This window comes from Astyanax mexicanus, chromosome 23 (assembly GCF_023375975.1).
Source record: "Astyanax mexicanus isolate ESR-SI-001 chromosome 23, AstMex3_surface, whole genome shotgun sequence".
Taxonomy (NCBI): domain Eukaryota; kingdom Metazoa; phylum Chordata; class Actinopteri; order Characiformes; family Acestrorhamphidae; genus Astyanax; species Astyanax mexicanus.
The window spans coordinates 29280020-29292179 of record NC_064430.1 but is presented as its reverse complement, the minus strand read 5'-3'; positions in this window follow the sequence as shown (position 1 = coordinate 29292179).

Sequence of the window (12160 nt, the reverse complement as noted above, 5' to 3'; positions counted from 1 at the left end):
CAGGTTAAATCTCTGAGACAACTTTTTGTATCCTTCCCCTGAACAACAATGTTGAACAATCTTTGTTTTAGATCATTTGAGAGTTGTTTTGATGAGCCCATGATGCCACTCTTCAGAGGAGATTCAAATAGGAGAACAACTTGCAATTGGCCACCTTAAATACCTTTTCTCATGATTGGATACACCTGGCTATGAAGTTCAAAGCTCAATGAGGTTACCAAACCAAGTTTGTGCTTCAGTAAGTCAGTAAAAAGTAGTTAGGAGGATTCAAATCAATAAAATGATAAGGGTGCACATACTTTTGCACCGGTCAGATTTTGGTTTAATGCATATTGTACATTTTCTGTTAGTACAATAAACCTCATTTCAATCCTGAAATATTACTGTGTCCATCAGTTATTAGATATATCAAACTGAAATGGCTGTTGCAAACACCCAAATATTTACAACTAAAAACTATTAAGATTAATAGGGGTGCCCAAACTTTTTCATATGACTGTATATGCAGGGGCAAGAATATGCCCCATATTACCCAGTCTAAATGGTGTTTGGATAAAGGGAATTAAATGACTGTATCTCAGAAAGCTGTAGTAGAACAGAGGTGTGCTATTTAACAAAGGTTAGTACTTTTTATCATGTTTTACTACACCCAAAGTTAATTTTACACTGAAGTTCTCCTTTAACTTTTTTACTCTGCCTGGGCCTGTGTTCTCCACTAGTGGACCGGCTGTGTTTGGTCCTGATGTTGTCCTCTGTTTGAAGCAGTTTTGCTGGAAGCCCCCAGACTGTGGCACAGGCGGGCTGGCATGTGGAGGGTATCAGTGTGGCAGGCTGGTGCCCGCGGGGACCGCAGCGTGTGAGCTGGTGTTCAGCTGATGTAGTCAGTCATGAATCACGGTTAGCAGGTACGATTAGAAACTCTCCCAGGATTCAGCAGAAGCAGCGGCGTGATTGATCCGATAAGGGAATCCGATATGACGTGTTAATCACACAGAGTGACTGGAGGAGGTGTGTGTGTGTGGAGTGTGCAGAGTGAACAGTCAGCATTTTCTCATCATTACATTATTACATCATTAAATCTTACACATCTAAACTTGTCCTCAGTTAGTTAAGATGTTTTGTTAAAAGTGATTTAAAATGTAATTGCATATATTACATTACATTACATTACATTTGGCAGACGCTTTTGTCCAAAGCGACTTACAATAGTCAAGTACAATGTAAAATAAGTTTAAAGGTAAAAACAACTTTGGATTGGGATAAAAGGAGGTCAAGGGGAATAATAGGATAGAGGAGTGAAGGAGGGGAAGAAGGAAATAGGGTTAGAAGTAGTTAGTGTGTTAGAGGTGTTAGGAGAGTAAGTGCTCTTTGAAGAGCTCTGTCTTCAGGAGTTTATTAAAGATAGTGAGAGATTCTCCTGATCTGGTAGTAGAAGGTAGTTAGTTAGAGGTGTTAGGAGAGTAAGTGCTCTTTGAAGAGCTCTGTCTTCAGGAGTATATTAAAGATAGCGAGAGATTCTCCTGATCTGGTAGTAGAAGGTAGTTAGTTAGAGGTGTTAGGAGAGTAAGTGCTCTTTGAAGAGCTCTGTCTTCAGGAGTTTATTAAAGATAGTGAGAGATTCTCCTGATCTGGTAGTGGAAGGTAGTTTGTTCCACCATTGGGGAACTCTGTATGAGAACAGTCTGGATTGCTTTGTGTGAATGTTTGGCAAAGCTAGGTGATGTTTATTGGAGGAGCGCAGCGGCCGGGAGGTAGCGTAAGCCTTCAGGAGGGAGTGCAGGTAGGAAGGAGCCTGTTCTGTCATCACCTTGTAGGCGATTGTAAGAGCTTTGAATTTGATGCGAGCATCAACTGGTAGCCAATGGAGCTCAGTGAGCAGCGGGGTGACATGTGCCCCGCTATATATATTTATATTATGTGATGATGTGCTCTTCTGTTAAGAGGACCTTAAGAGATGACATTTTTTTAATTAATATATTATAAAGCATAGATTATAATATAAATTTAATATAATAGAATTGTTATTATTATATATTTAAAGATTTTGTGTTGTTTAAAAATACTTACTGCATTTCTTTACTTATATACACTAATATCCAGTTATTAAATAAAACATATTTAGTTGTTTAATAAAAAATAAATAGTGTAAATAAATTATATTTTTTGTTCTTTTTTGTGGATTTAAGATAAAAATATATTTGGAGCATAGTTCTACATATTAGGTCATTAGAACTGAATTTTCACAATATAATTATCACCCTAGCAGAATTCATTCTAGCTTCATTGTATATGTTAAAATTAATAGAACGACATTCTGTATATCAGCTTTATATTAGAATGTTATTAAATTAATGCACTATTATGAATATAAGCTTCAAAAGTTTTATTATAAACTTTATTATATTATCTTTCATATAATTAAACTAATAACTGGATATTAGGTTTATATTATAATGTTATTCTAAATATAAGTTTTATATTAGAATTGTATTATGGATATTAGTTTTAATAGAACTTTTTTATGGAAATTAGCTTCAATATAACTTTTTTTCTGGATACTAGTTTTATATTTGAACTTTACTATGGATATTAGTTTTAATAGATTTTTTTGTGAATATTTGTTTTATAGTAGAACTTTATTATGAATATTAGCTGTAATAGATTTTTTTGTGAATATCTGTTTTGTGTTATAACTTTATTATGGATATTAGCATTAATATATTTTTTATAATAGAACTTTATTATATTAGCTTTAATTGAACTTTTTATGGATATTAGATTTAATATATATATTTTTCTGGATATTTGTTTTGTATTAGAACATTATGGATATTAGCTCTATTTTTTGGATGTTAGGGTTTTATTAAAAATTTATTATGGATATTAGCTTTAATAGATTTTTATTCTTGATATTTGTTTTGTATTAGCACTTTATTATTGACATTAGCTTTAATTTTTTTTTGTATATAATTTTTTATATTAGAACTTTATTATATATATAAGCTTTAATAGATTTGTTTGGATCTAAGTTTTATATTAAAACTTTATCATGTAAATTAGCTTTAATAGAGCTCAGTTTTATATTACAACTTTACTATTCAAATTAGCTTTATTAGAACTTTTTTCTGGATATTATTTTTAGTGTAGAATATAATTTTAATTAAATGTTATTTTTGATATTAGACGTGCTGGTCTGGTGTACAGAACTATACGGGATCAGGACTCTGGATTTAAACAGTGGGGGTCCGGTTGTGAGTGGTGGTTCTGAGGGGTCCCGAGCAGTTCTGGTTCTGTCTCGGCTCGGTCGTTTGCGCAGTGCTGGAAGAGAGCTGATGATCAGCGGAGGAGATCAATAACTCATTAGACAGACACCATCAGCACGGGCACCGTGCCCAGAGAACCCAACCAGCCTGCCAACCTACTGATCTACTCTCTCGTTCAGCACACCTCGCACGACCCTCTCTCACCACACACACACACAATTACAATCAACCACCCAAAATAAATCTAGTGAATCTAAAACTACTTAAAAAAAACTAAAGTTCTTTAAAAAACTACAGATCTTTAAAAAATTACAGTTCTTTAAAAAACTACAGTTCTTTAAAAAACTACAGTTCTTTAGGAAAAATGTCATGTCAATTATTTATTAATTTGTTTAATAATCACAGTGTTCAGATTCATAATTTACAATGTTAAAAATTGCAGTGTTCTTTAGAAAAAAAAAACACTCTTGTTACTCACTCAGTTAGGATGAGCTGTTTTAGGGCTCTGTGATAGGAAAACTCACAATTTCAAAACGACATACAGTAGCACTGTAGGTACAGATCCCTCCCTCAGACAAAGTCTGCTGGCTAATCCTGCTTTTTACTGTCTGAGGTTCTCAACCAGCAGAACAAAATGGTGTTTCTTTAACTGATCTAGTGGTTGGGGCTCTGGTGGGGGTTGACGTGTGAGGTGTGGAACCAGGGTGGTTCTGTGCAGGTTTCCTGGTTTATTGTGACGTCAGAATAAGAGAGTATCCAAATGGCTCATAGAAGCATCTGATTCCTGAAACTAAACCTGTTTCAATGGATTCACAGGAAACGGATGCATGTAGTGTTTTTATAGGGCAGTCGAGACCCAAGTGTAAATACAAACGTGCAAAAAGTGAGTTTTGTATGTCCCTTTTAAGCTTCAGTTTAGTGCCAGATACTCTTACATTTTCTAATTAAATTGTGCTGGTCTATTCCTAAGGTCAAGCCATCTTGGTTTTAAAGCAGCAAAGCAGGCTGTGATACTACCACCACCATGCTTAACATTTTAAATAATATTCAAGTAGCTAAAGTATGTATAGATTTATATACAGCACTACAACCAAACAACAGCTTAGGAATCACATGCCATAGCAACAACCCCGTGAGATAATAGCAAACATCTAAATGTGTATGGGAAACATATTTGTTAATAAAACATCTTTCTCTTTTTGTGTTGTTTTCTCTTTCTCCCTTTCTATCATGTTTTCTCTCTCTTTCTCTTTTTCTGTATATCTATCTATTAACAACTATACTTGAATCTATCTATCTATCTATCTATCTATCTATCTATCTATCTATCTATCTATCTATCTATCTATCTATCTATCTATCTATCTATCTATCTATCTATCTATCTATCAGCAACAATACTTGATTTGTGTAATGCTACCAGTTTAGGAACAATTTAAAGCACAATTTAAAGCAATTTACAATAAATAGAACAAATTGTTATTTTGATATGAAGTCTCTCTCTCTCTCTCTCTCTCTCTCTCTCTGTCTCTCTCTCTGTCTCTCTCTCTGTCTCTCTCTCACTTTGCCACATGCAGGCACTCTCCCAGTGAGCCAAGACAGCATATGGTGCCGTCTATCTGTGAACACACACCAGCAGAAGAGCGTGACAGAAAGAGAGAGAAAGGGAGAGAGCGAGAGAGAGAGAGAGAGAAATAGAGAGAAGCATTAAAAGGAAGAGAGAAGACATGAAAAAGCAGAGTGTGTGTGGGGAGGGGGGGGGGGGTGAGAGAAGTGATGGAGGGAGGATGGTGGATGAGAACAGATTCTTGAGGGCCAGACAGGAAGTGTGTGTGAGCAGATTTGCCCATTCAGACCACGAGCAAGCTGCTGCTGCTAGAGAGTGTGTGTGTGTGTGTGTGATGCTTCAGCACACGCCGTTATCAGCATCATGAAGCTCGACTGTGTCTGCTCCCCAAATTAAAGCCAAGCGCTTGTGTAACGGGATGAGCGGCTGGAATAAAAGAATGAAAGCTCACCATCTGGAAGCTTCTCCGTCATCTTCTACCGCATCACCAGCAGGACCGTTATCTATACAACACACAGAGGGTCTGCAGTCACCTCTTGATTAATATTATATGCTAATCTTTAATCTAATAATTAGTACATTATAATATAAGCGATGTGCAGACGTACACTATGTATAGACAAAAGTATTGGGACACCTGCTCATTTATTGTTTCTGCTGGAATTAAGGGAATTAAAAAAGAGCTTATCTTGCTTTTGCTAGAGTCCCTGCTATCCAGAAAAATAAGCCATTCTACTGGATTAAGGAGCATTGCTGTGAAGATTTGATTGCATTCAATGGACGGTGTGTCTCTCCACTCTTCCTGCAGACTCTGCTCCCTTGATTTCCTTTAAATGAAATGTAAAATTTACTGAAGATCAGTGATGGTTTGGAGAGACATGTCATCTGCTGGTGTTGATCCACTGTGTTTTATTATCAAGTCTAAAGTCAGTGCAGTTTTGTTTTCCCAGAAAATCTTACAGCACTTCATGCTTCCCTCTGCTACTGACAACTTTTATGGAGATGCGGATTTCATTTTCCAGCAGGAATTGGCACACTGCCCACACTGCCAAAAGTACCAAATGGTCTTATATAATATTCAAATTTTTTGAGACACTGATATTTGGGTTTTTATTAGCTGCAGGATTTAATCATCAACAATAACATAAATAATATATGCGTTTCTCATTTTTAACTGAATTAAGATGCAATAGTGTATGTGTGTTTAACTGTATTCCCAGATATAGATTGGTACTCTGTGCTTGGTTGGCTTTCCTGTGCTGGATGCAGTCCTCCAAGTGGACGATGGTTTTCAGTTGAGAGTATGCTGCACGTGATTGGCTGCCACTTTTCACCGCTGTCTGTGTGTATGTGTATAAGTGCAGAGTGTAAATTGTTTTGAGTAAAGCATGATGATTGTAAAGCACTTGATTGTAAAGCATCCTTGGGTGTCTAGAAAGGTTTATTTTACATTTAACTGCACAAATGAAAATTATGGAATCAATCAGAATACTAAGAAAGTTAGAAGAGTTAGAAGAGCAAGCAGCTTTGTTGTGCTGTTTGTGTGTGTTCCATAGGGTGGAGGGTGGTTAGCAGTGGGCGCTATCTATCTATCTATCTATCTATCTATCTATCTATCTATCTATCTATCTATCTATCTATCTATCTATCTATCTATCTATCTATCTATCTATCTATCTATCTATCTGCAACAATACTTTATTGTGTGAAATACTCACTTGTGTGATGCTACCGGTTTAAGAATAATTAAAAGCAATTTACAACAAATAGAATAAATTATTATTTTAATGTGAGGCCTCTCTCTCTCTCTCTCTCTCTCTTTGCCACATGCAGACACTTTCCCTTGGGTAATTAGACAGGTTTAAATTCATTCATTACTTTATCTTAAACTACATGATGGATACTATTAATTTAATTTCTGTGAAATGATAGATAGACAGACAGACAGAGAGATAGAAAGATAGATAGATAGATAGATAGATAGATAGATCATCTAGAATGATATGGAAGTTAGCAGAGTGAAAAGAGCAAACAGCTTTGTTGTGCTGTTTGTGTGTGTTCTGGAGGGTGGAGGATGTTTAGAGGTGGGCACTGAGTGAGTGTGTGTATGTGTGTGCTCGGCGCCTCGCTAAATCGCAGAAAGGATTGTTAGGCACGTGTGTTATTAATTTTTCCTCTCTCGCGCGCTCTCGCGCTCTTGCTTTGGTCCCCTGGAGTGAGTGTGTGTGTGTATATGATTGTGTGTGTGTGTGTGTGTGTGTGTGTGCTCTAATGCTGCTGACTGAGCTCCTGCACTATTGACTTTCTTTAAAATATGAAGAGGCTTTGCTGGAAGAGCCGGCGGTCATTAGGCCTCGTGTCTTTCTCTGCGTTAAATGCGCCTCTAAAATATTCATAATCATACTCCTCGCTCTCGCGCCGCGCGCTGGGCAGGCGGGCGCTGCCGATCGGGATCAATACTGAAACGTATTCCTGTTTCGGCGTGCGGTTAATTAGCTGTGGTCCTTAAGCCGTGAAGTTTGTGGACAGATTAAGAGAAGCTTTCTCACTGACAAGATAATAGATATTCCGTCAGCGGATCTTCATTAGAACGCAGGAGATGCTCTGTTTGCGTTCGTGTTGACCACAGATACTAGTAACGTTTATTTATTTATTTTTTGCTTCATACAAACGCAACTCAATTAGATATTTGAATTTAGGATTAAAGCTGATTTCGTTTCAGTATAGGGTCAAAAGTATTGGACCACCTGCTCCCTCATTTATTGATTCTTCTTAAATCTACACTGTAACAAAATATATGTTTAGTAGTTTTCACTGTATTTTATTCTGGAAAATCAGATAATAAAATGACAATAACTTAAAAAAAATTAGAACATTACTCAAATAGAGCTATTCACAACTTTACAATTGATGCTCTCAAACACATTAAGAGGCAAGAAATTCAAGTTCTTGATGAGTTCAGCACAGCTGTTAACTGAAAGCCTGAATTCCAGGTGACTATCTCATAAAGCTAACTGAAGAAAAAGCTACTTTGAAAAATCTAAAATATAAAACATATTCTGGTTTGTTTAACATATTTAAGTTTATTAAATAATTCCATATGATTTTCTTTATAGTTTGGATTAATTTCGAATTAATAAACAATGCAGAAAAAAAAAACAATTTAATTACTACATTACTAGATTTCTGTTTTTAAGCGATAGTTTCCGATGTTTAATAGCGCAGTGTTGCGGTGTCCGCCGTGCCGCCTGTCTGTTTAGGTTAGCGCAGCGTCTTAAAGGCCTGGTTCTGAAGGGGTCTGAGCAGGGCTTTGATGGGCCGTTAATGAGGTCAGTGCTGTGTTTGAGGTGCGGCCGTTTACCCATTAACCACACTGTTCACAGCAGACTGACACGTGGCAGCAGCTGGGAGTCAGAGGTTAACGCCGCGCCCCTCCTCCGCCTGCAGAGACCGACTTACAGAATCCCAGCTTTACACACACAGATCCGTCCTGACAGGCCTGTCACATCACACACACACACACACACACACACACACATCATACACACACACATTTATTTAAAAAGAGCTTATGACTATAAATCATTTACATCGAAAATTATAAGTTGTGTTGTTAAATTGTTAAATTGTTACTTTTTTCCATTAAATGAATGAATTATGCCATTAAATGTTTAAACTTTATCAGAAGTCAGGTAGAGGCTCTGAGTGGTCCAGTGGACTAAGGTGCTGCCACTATGATCAGGAGATTGCTGGTTTGAATCCCAGTCATGCAGCTGTCCATCAGCAGCCAGAATCTGAGAGAGCACAATTGGCCTTGCTCTCTCTGGGTGGGTACAGTAGGTGGCTCTCTCTCTCTCTCTCTCTCTCTCTCTCTCTCTCTCTCACAACACTCCTGTGCTGTCGGTCAGCTATATATCTATCTGTCCATGTTCCTAATCTTTGTTTGTACCTTTCTTTCGTTTTTATGTTCTGTATCCATCACTCCCTTTCCTTCTCAGTCCTTTTTTGTTGTTTTCAACTTCCTTATTTTTGTTGACATCTCTCTCAATCTCTCCCAATATCTCTAAATATTCTGTTCATATTGTTCTATCTATGCCCCTTTCTCCATTTCTCCTTTCTCTTATTCTCTTTCACCATCTCTCTCAATTTTCTCAGCTTCTGCCCCCCTTTCTATCTACTCTTTCTCACTTGATGTCTCTCTTTTTCTTTACATATAATTTCTGTCTCTTCATAATTTATTGTTTTAAATATTTCTGCTGATTTATTGCCAAATAATGAACATAATTCATAAATAGGAGAATAATTGTTACAATGCAATTCATACAAAATTATCACTGAATTATTTCTGATTAATATTGAAACAAAGGGTTGTTTGGACCCTTTCTTCTCTTTTCTCTCTCTCTTTCTCTCTTTCTCTCTCTCTCTCTCTCTCTCTCTCATTCACACACATAATCACTGCAGTGTCTTTACTCGTCATCACTCAGCCTGACTAACCCAGTCTACACGTATATAAGAGTCCCCACTGTGACCGAGGAGGCCACTGTGTGTGTGTGTGTGTGTGTGTGTGAGCGCACACACACTATTGGTCTCCAGACACTTGAACATTGTGTTTAACTATTAATGTGATGAGGTTGGTGCTATTTATAGTGATGGGTGTGTGGGTGTGTGTGTGTAACTCAGTCCGGCTGCAGTTTGATCAGCCGTGTGTGAGAGTGTGTGTGTGTGTGTGTGTGTGTGTGTGAGTGTGTTAGAGTGTGTATAACACAGCAGGACACAAAAGGCTCAAAGCTGGCAGATGTCACGCGGCCCCCAGAACAATACAATTACCGGCACAAAGGGCCCCGCTATGTTACTATATGTATGAGCATCTGTGTGTGTGTGTGTGTGTGTGATTAATATCTTTAAAGTATATAAATACAGATAGAGAAGTAGAAAAGTACTACCAAAAGAATAGGACTCTCTTGAGCAGATAAACCAACATGAACGTATTGGCACTATGCTTAATGCTAGGTGTAGGGTATAAAGACGAGCATAAAACCCTTAGTATTGAGCTGTGGAGCAGTGGATTTGTGTTCTCTGGAAAAATGGAGCTCCATTCAATACTTTTTGACCATTTTGGATGAGTTGGGGCAACAGGCCTGCAATCAAATCCTTACAGCCAGGGACGTGCACAGGAATCTTGAAGGGCAGTTGCTCTAACCTGAAGAAAGGGCACCACCACCCCTCCCAACAACAACAAAAAAAAGTCTCTCTCTCTCTCCTGTATTCGTCTCTTTTCCGTGGGCATTTTGAATTTTCTGCATTAACACAGCGTGCATGTGAATAATTCGAATAGTGCTTTATGTCCGTCATTCATCTTGTTTGATAAAATGAAATGTTATCAGCTGCATGTAACTTAGTTTGGTTAGCCTCCCACAAAACAACCTGAGCCGTGTAAAACGTTGACTGCAAGCTAGCTGGCTGTCGGGGATTTTTGCTACCTAAACGTGGCACAGTAGGTGCTGTCAGATTATTTAGGATCACTAAACGTCTTAAACTCGACGACATCAGATTTTAGAGAAGTTGATTGTGATCATGTCTTGTAACACTGTGAAGGCTACATTTCAAGCTCACCTTCACCTTTTTTTTTTCTAGTGAAGCGTGCTGCGTATCCCCCACTACGCCCGCGCCCCTCCCTTTTCTCTCGAGGTGTCTGAATCTGAATTATAAAGAAAATCTTGTTGAAATATGAAATCATATTTGCCTATATTATTTTTTACCCTCCCTTGGAAGGGCAATATCAGCCAAGGACGGCAAAAGGCCAGTGGCCCAAGCACATTCCCACTGTGCAAAAGGACACTGGGCCCGATCCGTTTTGAATTGTGCCGGATCCGGGCCAGATCCTTTTTGCTATCTGGGTTGGGCCATAGCGTCTGCACGTCACTGCTCACAGCAATGCTTTTTCAAAATCTAGAAGAAAGTCTTGCTTGAAGAGTAGAGACAGTTACTTTATCAAAAGCAGGAGAAACTTCCCCTACAAAAACAAAACCTAAAATTGTTCTCCTTTAGGTAATTTTTAAGTCAGCCGAACAAGAAATATTGAATTGTACTCTAAATTGTTGCAAACTAGTTGCCACAACTAACATTATTACATTTGTTAAAAAATTGCTAAATTATTAGTGTTGCAAAATTTACAAATTGTAGTTAAACTCTAGTTAAGGCCAAGCTAACTACTCTGCTCTACTGCACATGCTCAGATTGACTTTTTAGTTGAATGGGGTCTACAGAGCATTTCAGCAGGGGTTTTCACCTGATGTTGGTCATGCTATTTGCATATTGGGGGTGTCCTTCCACCTCTCACTCACCGTCAGTGTGTAGTCACTCCCCACAGACTGCCTTCTCATGTAATTTGCATATGTATTATATACTATTATACAACAGTAAGTTCCGACCTCACAATCTGATTGGTTGAGAAGTGTTCTAGCTGTACTGATATATGTGATAACATCACGGCCTTCTCACACTAAACTTGTATCACTCCGCCGACGTGTTGCCGAGTAACATCGTATATACACAGGACACCCGCAGCAGCGTTAGCTTAGCACAGGCTAGCACTCAGCCACGGCACGCTCGCCCGCAGCACTGATTCTTTTGTGGAAAAAAGCCAACCAGCCAGGCTAGGCTAAGCTAAGCTAATGCTGAGCTAAAGCAAGCTACGCTAACCTAACTACAGTCCAGCCGGCTAGCTAAAACCAACACGACCCAGCAAAACAAGCAGAAATGCTCAAATAATGCGCAGCGTTCACCTGAAGACGACTCCACAGAGCAGTAGAGGAGAGTATCAGCGTTATTTCACGCTCCTACCGTCACCATCTTTGCTTATTACCAATTTTGATTTCAAGCTAACTATCGTGGTGTTAGTCTGTATGAACCATACACCGTTTTGTAGTTAAGTTTCAGTTCTGTTACAGTTGTTGTGGAACTACTTTTTGGCGGAAGGCACAGTCCATATTAAAGCATATTCAAACTAAAAAAAAATGTTGTATAAAAGCAATACACATTACAAATTAATTATCTGGGCTAAAGATTTCTAGTTGACAAACCGCATGTGGTTTTCTTCAAAACTTAAACGTTTGAGTTGGCCTCAAAACTCGAAAAATCTAGTGCAAAAAGTTGCCTTGAAATTTTGAGTTTTCTCAACTTTCTTATTTTACAGTGTAATTTTGCAAGAAACAGTAAATGAGCAGGTTTAGTCCCTATATTTCCGTCCATATATTGTATATTATATCAGCGCTGGAAACCACATTAGCAAGCCTATTAAAGATTACTTACCTCATACCCAGCTCTGTGG